Genomic DNA, 18,527 nt, shown 5'->3' on the forward strand with positions numbered 1-18,527 from the left:
AGACATGGACCAGGTCCATCCTAGTGAAGCACAGATATGGTCAGAATCAAGCATGTGAGATGCACGGGAAGGAGATAAACCTAACTTAACAGAAGTGATATCTCCTAATCCTGATCGAAAAGGTTGCATATTGGATAAGGAGAAGGACTCCTTACTCAAAGAGAACACAGTTTGAGAAAGGGAAGGAGTTAGAGGTTGAGATCAACTAGAACTCTTCCACCAAGGAAGAGTAGCATCAGAATTCTAGTCAATCTCTATTTACTAACTCTATAAATATCAGTGTTGTTCTCTTTTACAGGTAAAGCACATAAGCAGAAGTTAAACGTGAATTGAGAGCAAAATAGCAAGACAATTTTGCAAGGAATTTGTGTGTGATTCAAGCGTGCAAACCTGAAGCTACTTGAACTAGATAGAAGAACCAGTTCAAAGTGTCTGTCTTTTATTTCTAGTTGAATTGTAGTAGGTGGTTTTATATTGTACTTTTCAGCTTTATCTAGAAGCAACTGTATTAGGTACTCAGAGTTTTCAAGTTAGAGTTAACTTAAAGTTGTCGCTACAGTTGAGGCTGTGTGCTACAACGGGATTAGAGTTAGTCCTAGGTTTACAAAAGAGTTTTGTAAATGCAGTTTTTGGCTCAGTGGTTTAGTGGAGAGTTTGGGAAAATCCTATTGAGTAGTAGGTCGTGGTTTTTTCACCTTTTGAGCTAGGTGTTTTCCACCTAAAATCTTTGTGTTCTTTAATTTCTGTACTTATTATTCCGCAACAGTAGTAATTGGAACAAATAAAAGAACCAGGTCCTTCCATAAACAACTTAAGCGAAAAATTGGTCACTACACAAATCACCCCCCCCCCCCTTGTATGGTATTAAAGTATAAAACATCACTCACTACCAAGCTTAATAGACCTACCGTTTGGCCATAGATTTTGTTTAATTTTTCCCAAATATTTTTTTGGCAAATACATGTTTGTTTATAAATTTTATCCATATTTTGGAAAATACATGTTTGTTCATAAATTTTATCCATATTTTGGCAAACCCCAATACATAATTGAGTTAGTTTTGGCCCAAAATTTTACTATTACATTTTTAAAAGATTTTAATTTCCCCAAACTTTATATTTTAATAAAGAGCCTACCACTTATTATTTTGTAACAATGTTACTTTGTCTTCTCGATTATCTGATAGTGTATTATGTAGTTCATTATAAAAATGATAATTTTGCACCAAATTTATTTATGTTCAGGACTATGGTTTGCGATAATATAGTGAATGTTATTGATAATGGTACTGTTCGGTATTTGTGATAATTTTTAGAATTTGTGGGTATAAGTTATGTTTCATGTTTTTCCAAAATAAATTTGGAAAATATGTTTTGAAAATTGATGTCCAAACAAATTTTCATCTTCAAACCAAACTTCACCCAAATCAGATTTTTCAAAACAAATTTGGGAATCTATGGCCAGACGTTAGCTAAGTGTCTCTATTCACTCTGAAATCTCTCTGGACCCGAACCAAATAACCCGGACCCAGGCGCCGGTCTCTAGAAGCTTCTGGAAAGTTCGATTTGTATGGCATATAACAACTGTAGAACACAAAAGGAGCAGAAAATAGGGGAACAGGGCTACAACTCTCGAAACGACCGGTCGGGTCGTTACAAAATTAGAATTAATCAGATGATTGAATTTCAAGTCTAACAATAACGTTAGAAGTATATCTTCGCTCGCCAGAAAGAGAATGCACATTCATTTGATCCTGATCCTTGCGGATCGAAATGTAGAGTAGACTGGACCTGCACGGCCCTCCTAATAATATTCATAAATGGCTTGTTTTTGATAATAGATGAACATTACCGTATCACAAGTTTGTCCGTGTGTTTGTATGGAAACAATATCATGCTCTCAGGAAGATTAGAACATAAGACCTTTTAAAATTTTGGCACCTTATATAATTCCTACCAGTTTTGCAACGTCTCATTGGCATAACTTTGAGTTTCTAAATTAAATTCTTTGTATTGTCAAGCAAGACTTTGTTCTCTTTGCGTGAACATTTCAGTGGTCTAAAAATTATACAATTCAAAAGGTTTTACATGCTTTGGTTCCTTCCCATTTGTAATAATAAATACCACTTAAACTCCTCTTTAATGCTTTCAAGAAAATTTGCATCTTATTCAGCCAAAAAAAAAAAAAAAAAAACTTTGTTTTGTGTAGTATGTATCTAAAAAGCAAAAGTTGCATCACCAAATTAGTAAATGTGGCGATTTCACTTTTGGGGAATAAGAGATAACATTCTCATGAATATATCTTTTAGAAAAAGTTGCATAATAATAACACTAAACGTGAGTCTCGTGTTACTTTTCTTTGGGGTACTATATTGGAAAACTTTACTTTTTTGAGTAAGTAACATTAATTTAGCATGTACCAAATAAATACTCCTAATAAAGTTGCAATTTTGGATTTAACTCATCCTTAATGCTATTTGTTTTTTTTTTTTTTTTAATCTTCTTGGGTTTAATCCAAAAGGTGCATCTATAACCGACTCTATTAAGACCTCTAACTTTCATCTTGCATTCCGATGTAAAATTTGCTCGAGTCAAACTTCATGGTGAACCCTTTTCGAGTTTAACCGTTCGCGATCTGTCCCACATAGAAGGGCATGTTGACCAAAATAAATACAAGTTTGGGTTAGTTTGTGGCACATAACATTCGTAACTCTTTAAATCATACTATAAGAACTAGTTCAATCTCGTTAACTAAGGTGAAATTGTTATGCCATCATCCAAATTGTACAATTGGAAATTCAAGAGTCAACATAAGGTCTGGATAGTTGACTTTCAACTGCTGAAACGAAAAGGAGAGGAAGATACCAGAAGTATGAAAGAGTCCTTCAATTTCTCCAGAAATATTTAAGTGGAGGTTCTTAGTATGTTTCTTAAAGTTAGGGCATTAATCAAAAATTTGGTGATTGAAAAAAATTACCTACACTAGGTGTTGCACCATATGAACAGATGATTTGTGTCTTGGATCACTTATACTTTCGTAATTGTTAAGATATATTATTAACCATGCGTTTTAGCTATAGTATTATATTTTATTTTTTATGGAAAAATTATTTACTTAATTTATTTGACTCAATAAATATTATTTTAAATAAATCATTTGTTACATGTGTGTCCTTTAATTAAGTAGTAGACGATTTAGTGTATATATGGAGTCTTAGCTCATGCAAGAAAGATTAAATTGTCGGTTCTCATAATTAACAAAATTATGTTCACAATCAAAGATATTATTGGGCAAAATATCTTGATGATTGTAGCATAAAATTAAAATATAATTTGTCTTGATTATGGGAGTGTTTTTACTCTAACTTCTTGTGCTAGTATACTTAGTGTATATTGAACGGACCAAGTAGAGAAAAAATATTTTTGTACTGAATATATAAAATAATTTCTCCAATTCATTAAATGAGTTTGTACTCCTTGTCTTGATATAGTTATTATGATCAATGTTATTTGTTCATTATTTTGATTTATCAAATGGTACAACTCTGCTTTGGGTTAATGTACGCTTAATTTTTATGTGTAAACCCAGTCGGTGAATTTTGTATTCGACACATGAAATAGTTATTTAAGTAAAATTATAAAGGATTTAATTAGTTGATTAAATTAAATTATCAGTAATTTAATTTAATTAACTGATATTTGTAATCTTAACAAGGGTGATAAATAAGTGTTGATGAATTTCGAAATTCATATTAAGGAATTCAATAATAGTTTTTAATGGAATAACTGTGAGTAATTATAGCAGGATTTAATTCGTTCCAAATTTCGAATTAACACTATAACTGTTAGCCTCTTAAAATTAACAGAATTGGGAAGAAAATTACTTGAGAGAAAAGTTCTCTACTTGGAGTTGGACTATGATTCTACAATCCTATTAGACTTGTACATGTTTTTGGCTTAATTTCATGTGCTATAGTGCCTACTGATAAAGCACTAGTTTCACCAAAAAACTTACTCTTCGGAGCAGCAATATTTGCTCACAGAAGTATTCCCTATAAGGCTAACTAGGATCATCGCAGAAGATTGCAGTTCTGAATCCTTGTCTTGTGAACAAGTTGTACAACACTTTCGAGATGTTAGTGTTTTTAATCCCGGTTATTAATTAATTGTTAGATTACATGTACGTGATACCTGCGTTTATGCTTTTTTCCGTTGCGCGTGTTCTAACAATAACTATAACTATTAATGAATATTGTTACCTCAATATATTTCTTTGGTGTAAATACTAGGTGAGTGTAAAATTGATTTGTCCTAATTACTACTCCAACGTTACTTGGTAGGATGTAATAGGAAAAATAATACATGAATTAGCTTTGATATTATTAATATCTTGTTTGGTAGTATTTTCAACCTATTATGACTAATTCTTTTATTAGTTATATACCCTATTCAGTACTATTCTAATACATACAAACCATGCATTAGTAATACCATAATTTTTAATACACAGACAAGCATGTATAAAGGAAGAACTACTCTTTCAAAACCTTTTGCAAATTCTTCCTAACGTTTTAGAAGGTTTTGTAAATAAATAATTTATAAAACAAATTATATATTGCATGTTATTTTTAATACACTAAACCAAATAGTCGATAAGAAATAATTCTAGCATAATTAATTTCAGCATTACTAGTGTTTACCAGTAAAATAGTATATTTTATACGTGGTTTCTAGACAAGTAAGTTAATTCGATCCTGAAATAATAAAATAGTTGAAAAAATGCGCAATACTTATCCTTGAAATGAAGACAAAATAGCAGAAACAGTAATTTCGAGAGCAGGGCTTCCAGGCACAACAACAATGAAGTCAAAGAGTAAGAAGATAAAATTGTATAAGGCTTTGAGTCGATTATAGCATAAGTTTTCCAGAAAATTCGCGTCCTTTACAATGATAACATAGCTCACTGTTTATAGCTACACCTAGGGAACAAAGTCCTAGGATCATGCCCATTCTTTAATACCAATTATGAGGGCCATTGAAGAAGGTGTAATGATGAGCATAAATGCCAAATTCTCTGTAAAGGGCAGTGCACTAAATACTGTGGAATATTCTCCAAAAATGCTACCGGGCGGAGGGTATTTATTGCATCCTTATGAGTGTCATTCCTTCTGGTGACAAACAGGACAATTGCTTTCGGTTTTAACTATCCCCCGCCTTAGGCTCCACGTGTCATTCTCTTAATCGGCCACTTAGCATAGCATATTTTACCCTATATAGATAGTCCCTCATGCTTTTCGGTGACATAACTTTGTGTTATCGGGAAGTTGGTAAAAAAACTCTTTCTGGAAGGAATTACTATGATTCCTTCTGAAAAGCTTCTAACGGTTGATTAGACGCACGTCTCTCCGCATTTAATGCTCCGGTTATCGAGGTAATCATGGCCACGAGTTTAGCCGCCTAAACCTTTGCTTATACGCATCAACCTCCTTCATTCATACTCCATAACACTCCAAACTCTCTAAAACTCTCCTTATTCAACTTGTATCCTGTTTTAACTCTCCTCAAACGAAAAAGCTTTTCCTTCTTCCATAACATATAATGGCTTCTTCTTCAAAGAATACCAATTCCTCAAAGAACAAGAACAAAACCGAGGACGCTGCTCTTCCAACAACGAGCAACATCATCCCTAGAAGTCTTGTTACAACAAAAGACTTCGAAGAAAAATTCCCTTCAGTTAACCCTCGCACGTGGGCCGTTGGCAGATACCCTTCTTCCATGCGTCCTTCCAGTATTTCTGCTATGAAGAAAGATTGCCGCTGCCAAGATTTGGACATTATTGCTCCTGATCTAATAGAGCAAGTAACCCTATCCAGGGAGGGTTTTACATACTTTTACACGTATCCCTTTACTTTGGGAGCATTTTTGAGTTGAGAACTTGACTCCGTTATTGCGAAGTTCTACCTCCGCTACCAGGTGTGTTTGGCACAAGTAAATCCTTCTGTGTGGAGGACGGTTGCTTGTCTTCGGCGTTTGTTACAAGAGATGGGAGATGAGCTATCCTTAGCTCATGTGATAAATCTCTATTCATCCAAAGTCTTCCACGGGGGAATGATAAACTTTAGAAAATGCGGCAATCATGCTCTATTATTTAGCATGTATGATGACAACGACTGTGGGTGGATGGAACGGTTCGTTGCATTTGCCACCAATGATATCATTCCGGCAACGGCTTCATCCTTTCCAGAATCATGGAACCACACTCGTTAGCGCATTGTTTAATATTTCTTTCGTTAGAAATTTTTTCATATCCATATTGACCCTCCTCCCTTCGCCTGTTTCAAAAACTAGATAGGTTCCACCTAAGGTTGAAGGCTTTCACCAATGGATCAAGAAAATCTTGGACGTTACTATGTTCGAAACCTACACGTGGAAAGAATTGACCCTCAAATACGGGTGGAAGGCCAAAAATTATGGTAACTTAGACTCATCTCGTTTCTGTTTTTACGTGAGGAAGTTCATTGATCCTTTCTCCCTTTTTTCTTAAATCAGGTCTAATCGCGGGCTCGGTTATCATCCCCGAGAAGGACATTTTGGCTGATCCTGCTAACGTGGCGAGGCTGCTTCAGGAGGCGCTTACTCGAACAGGTGTCTCTGGGCCTGCTACGGGTACAAGTGTTTCTTCATGGAGTCCCCGGCGGGAGAACAAGCAACCAAAAAAAAAAAGACGTTCCTCTACAGCCGGGGGAAAGAATAAGAGGGCGAATACTGCTTCCCCCGAGTCATCTCTAAAAGTCGTGGTGACGAGCCCTCCACCCCGGCCGGCCATAGACACCGTGGTGATCGACGATGATAGAGAAGCTAGTGATGGGGAAGCTTCTCTACATAGAAGGCGACGATCCTCATTAACTCAAGAGAATGCTCAACCTGTTGAGTTAGTTACACCAACCGAAGACGATGTCTCGGCTCTTTGGGAGTAGTTCGAGATGGTAGAAGATGCCAACTCCCGTTTCCAGGTCCTAGTCGCTGCATCCACTATTGTGGAGCTGAGTACCGGGTCCTTGCCTTCTTTAGTTGACGAGCAACCAACAACCAACACCGCGTTTGTCGCGACTACTTCTCACCCTTCAACACCATCAGCTTCATCTCCTTTTTTACCAACTCTTCCATTAGCAACTGCTATATCATCTTCACCGGCCACATCTGCCCGAGAAGATGATGTTCCTCCCCCAGTCCCCAGTCCCCAGTTCATGGGAATATGGGGCAAAATTATGCTGCCCCATCAGAAGATCTGCAAAGGAGGAGGAGAGTTACTCTCTCAATCTCCACCTGATGCAATTTGCTATCCCTGGCCGGTGGAGCTTGCTAACTATCTGAAGCCTTTGGCTTTAGATAAAGATTGGGAAAAGATACAGGCTCTCTCGTGAGAGTGCTTGTTGAACAATGCCATGCACAACTCTGCAGCGGTACATTCTTTACCTCCTTTGCTATTTCTTTTGTTTTTGCTTGGAAATATCTTGAGTTTATCCTTCTTATTTTGTAGGCCAACTTTCTTGCTTCCGAGGGCCTCCAAAGCTTGATTTAGGAAAATGAAGAACTTACCTCTGTACGGGATCAAATTTTGGCCGAGTGGGAGCAAACTGCTGCTCACCTCTCAGAATTGGAAGCCAAAGCTGCTGAGGTCGTTGTATTAGAAACTCGTTTGCAACAAAGCGAGCAAGAAGTGGTAACCCTTAGCCAAGAGATAGGCCCGTTGAGGGTTAAATTTGACGAACCCAAGGCCAAATAGGCTGAAGTCCATAACGCCATTCTTGTTGCATCCGACTACGAGGCTGCCTCCGCTGAAAGATTGGCCAACTTAGAGGCAACCTTGAACTCCAAAACTGAAGAGCTTGCTGCTGTCGAAGGTGAAATATGCCCAATTGGAGGAGAAGTATAAGATGACCATTGAGCGTAATATAATTTTCAGCTCTACTGTCCGCGAATTTGACAAGTCTCAAGTCCATTAGTTATGCCCAGAAAAACCTTTCTGCCGAGGTAACCCAACTCAAAGAAAAACTCAAGCGCCAATCGGCTTCCCTCGTTGTTGAGAAAACTTATGGTATGTACAACATGAGGAGAAAAACCTTGGAAAAGGCCAAAGTGGGTATCATTGACTTTGATGCCAAAATCGCTAAGGCCCTTGAGCTTGAGTTAGCTGCTAAAAGGGGTCTCCCGGCAGAGCCTGATGCTTCTGGTTCTCCCGGTTCCGGTTCTAAAACTTCGAAAACTGAAGAAGAAAGGGAAGGAGAAGATGTTGAAGGCCAAACTGATGAGGGCCAAAATGTCGAGCCCTCGGCGGATCTACCCACTTCCCTGGGGGCACAGACAATTTTCTACCTTCGGGTTCCGTAGATGCAGCAGTTTAGATTTTCTTTCTTTTTCCAACTTTTTTTATCTGTGTTGCTTTGGCATGTTATTGTAAATAAAGACATCTTTTCACTCAAGTATTTTTTGAGTCTTTCTTTCTTTTGAACATCTATGCAAGTTTTAACCATTTGCATTCTTCTTCGCTTAAGTGTTTTGCGCAAGTTTGCTTTTTGCGTTTTATTGTGCAAGGCTCCAGGTGTATTTTTTCTAGAAGGCATTTTGATTCCGGGCATAAGTTCTTCCACAATCAACCCTTTAATGTGAAGTTTTTCATAAGAGAGGGCCCTCTTATGTTTACGGTGCTCTTGAAGAGGACGTCTCCTATTCATTACGGCACTAGCATTTGAAGTACTTGTTTAACTTTCAAATGATAAAATAATTTCATTGATCAGACATAAAACAAGATGGAAAATAAAAGGACTTTACTTTATTCCTTACGTTTTCAAAAAGTACATAGGCATTCGTTATGCTAAAAAATAAATTGCCATTTCTTGTGGCTAATTCGTACAACTTATTTCAACGGGGCTAGCCGCGCAGTCCCCAGTCCCGAAGATATGACTATGTTCCCGATTATTGTGTTCCGGTCGACGTGGCAGTCATTATTGCCGTATTCTCATATCATTCCTGCCAGTGTTGGAACACGATTGGAACACTGGAAATCTTGCACCTTCGAGGATCCCACTAGTGAATTGCTATACAATCTTCAACTCGGTAACAAACTTTGCTTTCCCTTAGGAATTTATGCTATCCAACAAAATAATATCTTACAATCCACTAGTGGTTTGCCCTTGTGGATGGTCGGGTAACCTCTGCTTGATAGCAAACTCACTTTCCAGGTGTGAATTTTGCTATAGAGCAAAAGATTATCTAACCGCCCCGGAGTGGTTCTTTGCTTGTGTGCCTTGCTATTAAGGGTCTTATTGCAGTTGTTGAGACTTTCTTCGTAGTATGCTTTCCATTGCTGTCTCGTAAAAAACCTTGCTAGAAAAACCCAATTGGGACAAAAACTGAACGAAGGTAGAAAGAGTGCAGCACATACTTTCAGTACATGTGATGTTCATCAGCAATAATATCTCTTGAGGTGCGCCACATTCCAGTTGCTTGGCAACTTTACTTCATTCTGATTCTCCAATTTGTACGAACTTTTCCTGGTGACAACTAAAACGTGGTAGGGACCTTCCCAGGTTGGACCTAGCTTCCCTGTGTTGAGTTCCCGGGTGTTTTGTGTTACTTTCCTTAGAACCAAGTCTCCTACTTTGAAATATCGGAGGTTGACTCTTCGATTATAGTTTCTCTCCATCCTCTGCTTTTGGGCTGCCATTCTTATATGCACCAAGTCCCTTCGCTCATCGAGTAGCTCAAAGTTAATTAACATTGCTTCATTGTTTGTCTCTTCATTTTCTTGGAAATATCTCAAGGTAGGCTCCCCTACTTCTACCGGGATTAAGGCTTCTGCTCCGTACACAAGGAAAAAAGGAGTTTCTGCTGTTCTTGATTTTGCCGTTGTTCGGTATGCTCATAGCACTCCAGGCAGTTTCTTCAGGCCATTTACCTTTGGTCGCTTCCAACCTCTTCTTGAGATTTTGTATAATCACTTTGTTCGTTGATTCCGCTTGACCATTGTGCTCGGATGGTAGGGCGTAGTTGTGATTCTTTTGATTTCAAGTCTTCCAGAAACTTTGTGATCTTTGCACCTATAAATTGTGGCTCGTTTTCGTAGGCTACCTCTTATGGTATTCCAAATCTCCAGATTATGTTCTCCCACAAGAAATCCACCAGCTCTTGTTTTCCAATCTTCTGATGAGGACCTGCTTCAACCCACTTTGAAAAATAGTCATTAAAATTAAAAGAAATGTTACCTTACCAGGGGCCGGTGGCAGCGGACCGACGATGTCCATTCCCCACTTCATGAACGGCCACGAAGACAGAACTGAGTGTAATGGTTCTGCTGGTTGATGTACCACCGGTGCGCAACGTTGGTACTTATTGCATTTTTGCATGAAAGCTTTGACGTCTTGTTCCATTCATGGACATTAATATCCTGCCCTTACCAATTTTAGCGCTAAGGAATCTGCGCCCGAATGGTTTCCGCATATTCCTTTAGGAACTTCTCGCATAACGTAATTAGCTTCGTATGCTCCCGACAATTGTGCCAGCGGGCCTTGGAAATATTTCATGTACAATTGACCTCCTTAGAAGCTGTATGGTGCTGCTTTGGTGCGCAGTGCCCGGGACACCTTTGAGTCTTCGGGCAACTATGTATGTTCAATATAATCGATGATCTCATTCCTCCAATCCCAGACAAAATTAGTCGTATTTACCTCAAAGTAGCTATCTGCATCCAGGACCTAGTGCATGAGTTGTACTACCGTATCAGAATCTGATCCCTTCATTTCTGTTGATGAACCGAGGTTAGCCAGTGCATCCGCTTCTGCATTTTCTTCCCTTAGGATGTGAGTAATCAGCCACTCAAAAAATCGAGTCAGCAGAGCCTGGACCTTTACTACGTAATGATACATGCGCTCCTTTTTGGTTTCGAAGATTTGGTAGACCTGATTTACCATTAGCTGAGAGTCGCATTTGATTTCTATGACCTCAGAATATAGTCCCTGCACCTATTCAAGACCTGCAATCAAAGCCTCACATTGTGCTTCATTGTTAGTTAAAGGGACCGTTCTGATAGCTTGCCTCAAGGTTTCTCCCGAAGGCGTGGTTAATACTATGCCAAGACCGGACCCCTTTACGTGTCCGTAAATAAGGTCTAAACTCTCGATGTCGATTCTGACACCATTACTGCCTCTTTGGTCGCTAGAGGCAATAATCCCAGACTAAAATCGGCCAAAACTTGTGACTTAATCCTAGTGCTTGGTTTATATTCTATGTCGAATTTTCTTATTTCGACGGCCCATTTGGCCAATCTACCCGAGAGTTTGGGTTTGTGAAGGATGTTGCGCAGGGGAAATATGGTCACCACAACTATCGGGTGACACTAGCAGCAAGGCCTCAGCTTCCGAGCGGTGACTACGACAGTTAAGGCCAGCTTCTCCAAATGCAGGTAATGAGTTTCTTGTCCCGTTAAAATTTTGCTGACGTAACAAATGGGAGATTGCATACCTTTCCTCTCGGGCTAAAACTACACTTACCGCTACTTTCGAGACTACGAGGTAGACCAACAGTGTTTCACCTTCCTTCGATTTTGAAAGTAATAGAGGGCTTGACAAGTACTTTTTCAAATATCTCAAAGCCTGCTGGCATTCCGGGATCCACTCGAAGTTATTTTTATTTTTGGGCGGCGCAAAGAAACGGTGGCATTTCTTTCATGACCGGGAAATGAATTTGCTCAAAGCGGCCAATCTCCCCATGATTCTTTGGACTTCTTTCACGCTTGACAGCTAGTCCGGGATGTCTTCGATGGATTTGATCTTATCGGGATTTACTTCATTCCCTCTTTGTGATACCAGAAATCCTAGGAACTTGCCGGAGCTGACCCCGAACACGCACTTCTCGGGGTTAAGCTTTATGTTATGCTTCCTTAGGATGTCAAAAGTTTCTTGCAGATGCTTAAGGTGATCACCTGCATTCAAATACCTAACGAGCATATCGTCTATATAAACTTCCATATTTTTTCTATCTATTTTTCAAACATCTTGTTTACGAGCCGCTGATAAGTGGCTCTAGCGTTCTTTAGCCCGAAGGGCATCACATAATAGCAATATGTGCCAAAATTCCTTATCAGCGAGGTCTTTTCTTGATCCTCCGGGTTCATCTTAATTTGGGTTAACCCGGAATAAGCATCGGCGAAACTCATTAACTCGTGCCCGACTATTGGATCAATCATTTGACCGATGTTTGGCAGTAAGAACTAGTCTTTCGGGCATGCCTTATTTAAGTCCTTGTAATCTACGCATATACGAAACTTGTTGTTCTTCTTAGGAACGACTACTACTTTACCTCTCGGATCTAGATTAGCTAGCCAGTCTAGATATGTTACCTCTCGGATCGAACCGATGTCAAGTAGGCGAGTTACCTCTTCTTTTACGAATTTATTCCTGGCCTCTGTAATAGGGCGTTTCTTTTGTCTTACCGGAGGTATGTTGGAATCCAAGCTTAGCTTGTGTATGGCCACTTCCATTGGATACCTGTCGTTTCCAGATGCGACCACGCAAACAATCGGCATTATATTTAAGAAATTCAATAAAGCCATACCTCAGCTCAAGGTGCAGTCCTATCCCCAAGTGGAATTTCCTCTCCAAGAATTTTTCATATAACGCAACTTGCTTGAGTTCTTCTGCTGTGGATTTTTTGCATCCGTCTCTTCTGGTACCTGGAAGTATCTTTGCACCTGATAAGATTCCGATGCTTCTCCCTCCTGGTTAACTTCACTTGATTCGGGGGCATGTGCCGGTTCCTGTAATTTCTATGTTGCATGCTCTTTCCTCTTGATACTGGAGACCGAAATCGGATTCATCTCCCTTGTCGTCGGCTGGTCGCCTCTTATCTGCTTGATTCCTTCGGGTGTCGGGAATTTCGGCAACTGATGATATATTGATGGTACGACTCTCATCCCGTGCAACCATGGTCTTCCCAAAATAATATTATATTCTATATGACCGTCCACTACTTCAAAAAGAGTCGTCTTCATCAATCCTTCGGCGTTCCTGGCATTAAGATCTCTCCTCGGGTTGTCACGCTTGCGAGCTTGAATCCGGTGTGGAGTTTTGTGGTCGGAATGATGACCGGTGAGTTTGGCTTGTTCTAGTACCCTCCATTGTATGATATTGGCCGAACTTCATGGATCCACTAGAACGCTTTTGATTTAAAATCTAATACATTTAAAGAAATTACCAGCGCGTCGTTGTGCGGTAGCAACAATCCGTCTGCGTCCTCCTCCGTGAAAGTGATGTCGTCTTCAGCGACTTCCTGGAGTCTCTTGCTATGGGTTAGTGATACCATCGTCTTTTTCGCTGCAGAGAAGGTGACCCCATTGATCTCATTCCCCCCCCCCCCCCCCCGAAGCTCATGTTGATCATGTGGCGCGGGGGATCTTCCCCTACTTCTGATGGTTCTGCATTATCAGGGTTGCGACCATAGTTGTTCTCGGTCCAGCCACTTAAGAATTCTCTGAGATGCCCGTTCTTCAATAGTGTCACCACTTCTTCCCGCAGATGTCGGCAGTCCCCCGTCCGGTGGCCATTCGCCCCTTGATACTTACACCAAAAATTGGGATTCCTCTGGCTGGGATTGGACCTCATCGGCTTTGGCAATCGTGCTTCTTAAATATTCCTCATAGTTGATACCAACTCTATTACACTGACGTTGAAGTTATATTCTGATAGCCTGGGCTAGGAAGGATCCCGTGTACCTTATGTTTTTTTGTCCTTCACTGATCTGTTGTTCCGACCGGCATCAGTTCTTCTATCAGTAACGAACCTATCTGTCGATCAAAAACCTATATCGTGTCCTTCAGCACATTTGTAGGGCAGAAACAGACCCCTTGAAGATCGTCTATCTGTGTTGAAATCGTTTTTAATTTTTCTTTATTCTTCTCCCGTCCCTTTGTCGATGACGGAAAACCAATCTTATCATCTTCAATCCTTATCTTAGACTCATACCGGTTGTAGACATCCTCCCAAGTCGTCGGTTGGAACCCGAGAAAGCTTTTCTTCAATTTCCGGGAAGCATCTGAACTTTTGGGATTCCGACCCTTGGTGAATGCTTTAGCCGCCCATTCATCCGGAACAGCCGGAAGCAACATCCTCTCCTTCTAAAACCTAATGATGAATTCCTGCAGCAACTCGGACTCTTCTTGTGCAATTCTGAATATGTCGGCCTTCCGGGCCTATGCCTTTCTGGCCCCATCATGAACCTTAATAATAGAGTCCGCAAGCATCTCAAAGGAATCTATGGAATGCTCAGGTAACAACGAATACCACGTTAAGGCTCCCTTCGTGAGTATCTCTCCAAATTTCTTCAGCAAAACAGATTTAATCTCGTGGGGTTCTAAATCATCCCCCTTCACCGTCGTTGTATAGGTTGTAATATGCTCCCAAGGGTTTGAAGTTCTATCATACTTCGACACATCGGGCATTTTAAATTGTTTTGGGATTAGTCCTATTGCCGCACTTGGTTTGTACGGCAACTGAATATACTTCTTCGAGTCTGGCACTGTCAGCATCGGTGGTGCGCCCGGGATTTGGTCCATGCGGGCGTTTATTTCCCTCATAAACCGTAAGAGTCCGCTCTTGAAGGCATCGTTCTTGTTGTTGGGACTGGATCCACTCCCCCCAGCCCCATCGGAGCCAACCTTGCCCCTCTGGGTGTTGTTGTCGACCCTCTGTATTGTTTGATTTGCGGGAGCGTCAGGAGGACCTTGACCTTGTCTATTCGCGTTATTGAAAACCCCCGATAACGCTTGCTTCAACTTCGTCATAACCTTATCCTGTCGTGTAAGGTGGCCTAGAATGATCGCTTGTTGCTCTTGTGATCCTTACCGCATAAAAAATATGCTCCTCTTCAGTATCATCAGGAGTCGCCTCCCGAACATGTCACGGATACTGATCACAGCCAACTCCACACTACTATAAAGTAGGAAGAGAGGGTCGCAATAGCTTTTAACCGATATGAGGGTCGGGATCGAATTCCTCAGAGAGCTAGAGATTGGAGCTGGGTATCTATCTAGACTAGAGTCGTGTAATTGTTCTAAATGTCACTTCTAACATTTTTGGGTTTTTCAATTATAAACTACTATTATCAAACTACTACTTGAAACTAGATTATACTACGAGATAATTGCTAAAGTTGTATCTAATGGGAAGAAGGGCACTAGGGTCGTGATATCACCTAGGTGGCTAATTGACGGGTAGATGTTACTAAGGTTCGATTGACATAATTGGGGTTTATGCTATAACCGTTGCACAATTTTACCCACTCTCACACCTCTCGGTAGAGAGAGTGATTTGGCCCAATTGACTCTCTCGAGACCAAATGGGTAGGCAAATTAGGACAAGCAACTAGGGTTCAAGTAGGGTGATTACTCTCTCGAGATTTAACCCGTTAATTGGAACTATCATTTCTCATGAGTCTATCCCAATTCCTTGTTGGGTCAATTTTGGGGTCATAGACTCTCTTTCTCAAGAAAAGTTAAACCCACAAAGATTGAATCAGTGTTTGCAACCACCAATTCTAAATTAAAACATAAAATCAACCAAAATAGTAAACACCCATAGTCAATCTAACCCTAGATGGCAACACTCATCAATCACCCACACTAGGGTTGAGCCACAACCCTAGCTAAAGGGTTTAGCTACACATTCTTGGAAGAGAAAATGAAGAAATAGATGAAGAACAAGACATAATAACTAAATACTAAATTAAATTGCAAGAATCTATCATTAATTTGAAGCTAAGATGCCAAAAATGGCTACAAAAGTTGTTCCCACGAGCGCAGCTGTGTTCTGAAGATAACAGATGACCTAAAAATGGTAAAATGTCCTATTTATACTAGGCAGGAAAAACTGGACAAAAATACCCCTGCGGGTCAGTGCGGGCCGCGCAAAATGGACCGCGGCCGCACAAGGCTCTTGAAATTCAAAATTTTAGCTCTCTGAAGTTGGGCTTCGCGGACCGCATAAAATGGACCACGGCCGCGGAGGGAGTTGGCGCGGTCCGCAAAATAACGACCGCGGAGCACATGGCATTGTCTTGGCAAAATTGTAGTCCTCTGAATCTCATGGCCGCGGACCGCACAAAAGAGTAGTGCGGCCGCAGAGCCCTGACCGCGAACCGCGAGATATGGACCGCGGCCGCATTGCCCTTGAGCCCAGTTTGCCAACTCTCTAAATCTTCTAGTGCGGCCGCATACCAATTTGCGCGGTCCGCACTAGGCCTTCTTCCCTTAGATTTCTTGGTCTTTGATACTTGAACAAGTTTCACTCCTTTTTGAGCCGATCTTTGACATTTCGTCGCTTTGTCGATCAAACCTGCAAACAAGTACAACATGTGAGCCTTTTGGGACTACTTTGTAGAAATATATGATCAAAGCATAGGCAAGTAGGGGCATAAAGCATGTTAAAATCCTAACTCATCAACTCCCCCAAACTTAATCCTTTGCTTGTTCTCAAGCAAACAAAGTAAGACCCACCCCTTAAAGGAAAATCCAAGTAATTCCAGCTGACGTAAAGTAACCTCAACAAGCATCAATTGGGACTAACAATTGCCCTCAATACAAATAGATCATTAACAGCATTTAAACCTTGAAAACTATGGATCAAGTGTGACACAAGAGCATCAAGAATTGACTCATTACATCAAAGAACTCTCTCAATTACTTTGGTCGCTGTGGAACCCAAACTCATACATCCTCAACTCTCCCTAAGAAAACCTCACCTTTTAGAGTATAAGCACACAAAGTGAGGTTAATGGGAGTTCACTCGTCTCTCTCAAGGAAAGGTCACAAGTTCGGCTCTAAGTACCATATGCTTGACCCTCATGTAAGTATCCACTAATGCGAGCGTCATTCAACTCAAGATCACATAGGGCTTTTGTGGAGTCAATGTGAAGGCTTTTGGGTAAGGGTAGGACATGCTTTTGTCCAAGTGGGTTCAATCTTCCCTTAAGCACTTCTTTTGATTCATTTGGCACAAATCTCTTGACTCTTTGAGTCATTTCATTTCTTTCTAAGGGGTTAGAGAGACACATTGTCACTCTTTCTTATGCATTTCAAAACATTACTCCTTTTTCTACTTTTTCCACACCTTTTCACTTTTTATTTTTCCTTGAATCCCTTTTTATTCTTGTTCACATTGGGCTTTCTTTTTGTCTTTTTCTTTTCTTTCTTTTTCTTTTGCTTTTGTACCTTTTACCACTTTGTTTCCTTTCTTGTCTCTCCCCCCCAAACTTAGACTTTGCCATCACTCAAGGGAAGATTTGGGTGCCAAGAGAGGGTAGAATTTAGAACGGGTATAGGCTTGTAACATTGGTTCTTGAAAGAAAAAGGTTTAAGGCTCAAAAGGGTTAGCTAGGGATTATCTCATTGGTGGGCTATGAAATTGTTCAACTTATCATTTGGATCAAGGAGAGCCTATAATCACTTCTCAAGTCGAATTTCACTCAAAATTTCGCCTCAACAAACATTCAGGGCAAGTTCTAGACCATTGGCTCGGGACTTGGACTCAAAATTCAATTTCGCACCACACACACTCCAGGATTGCTAAAGACTTAGAGTTGAGGGCCCACAACAACCTTAGACACGATTGAGCACACAATAGTCCCGAAAAACCACATGATGTTTGTTTGGTCAACACAAGAGTCTCAAGGTCACTACTTTCACCATCCTAAACACAACCACTTGTCTTTGACCATGGGATCAAAGGCAAATGTGCTAGGCCCAAGTGAAGCTTTGCTTGAGGTACCCTTAACTACAACTACCAAAAACAAAAACAAAAACGGACTCAAACCCTTAAGAAGGTTTTCACGCCATCTATAATTGGGAAGAGCCACCCGGTTCATACAAAATTCTACCTTTGGAAAGAACCGTGGCATTAAGAAAACCAAAGGCTTATTGAAAATGTCCAAAATAAAACAAAAGGCTACGAGCTTATATAAGAAGCTAAAAACAAAAAAAAAATTTGCGAAAATAGAAAATAGAATGAATATTTACAATAGGGGATTAGAATATACAATGGGGGGTGAATATATACAATAATGTAACTTTATATACAGACCAAAAGAAAGATCAAAAGTACGATAAAAGTAACTAAATGCAAGATTATATACAGACCAAGTGAAAATCAAAGAAAGCATAAACTACGTCAATCTATATATACAGTCATCCATGGATAAAAGTAGGTCACACCCCCTCAAATAAAAGCCAGCATTGTCCCCAATGCCAACTAAAGAAAAAATAAGCACCAAAAAGTAGTGAAAGGATATGAAGACTCCCTAAGCCTCGTCCATCTGTATAGGAACATGAGTGGTCCCTAGGTCCTCTGTATGCTCGGGAACCTCAGACTGGTTCCCGGTCTCCTGCTGCTCAGATGCTGGGACTGGGGCCTGGACCTGGACAGGCTGAATATCAGGGGCATCCTGTGGCTGACTGGAGGAGGCCTCCGGTAGGTCTGCCAA

The sequence above is a fragment of the Nicotiana attenuata genome, chromosome 7, assembly GCF_001879085.1.
Source record: "Nicotiana attenuata strain UT chromosome 7, NIATTr2, whole genome shotgun sequence".
NCBI lineage: Eukaryota > Viridiplantae > Streptophyta > Magnoliopsida > Solanales > Solanaceae > Nicotiana > Nicotiana attenuata.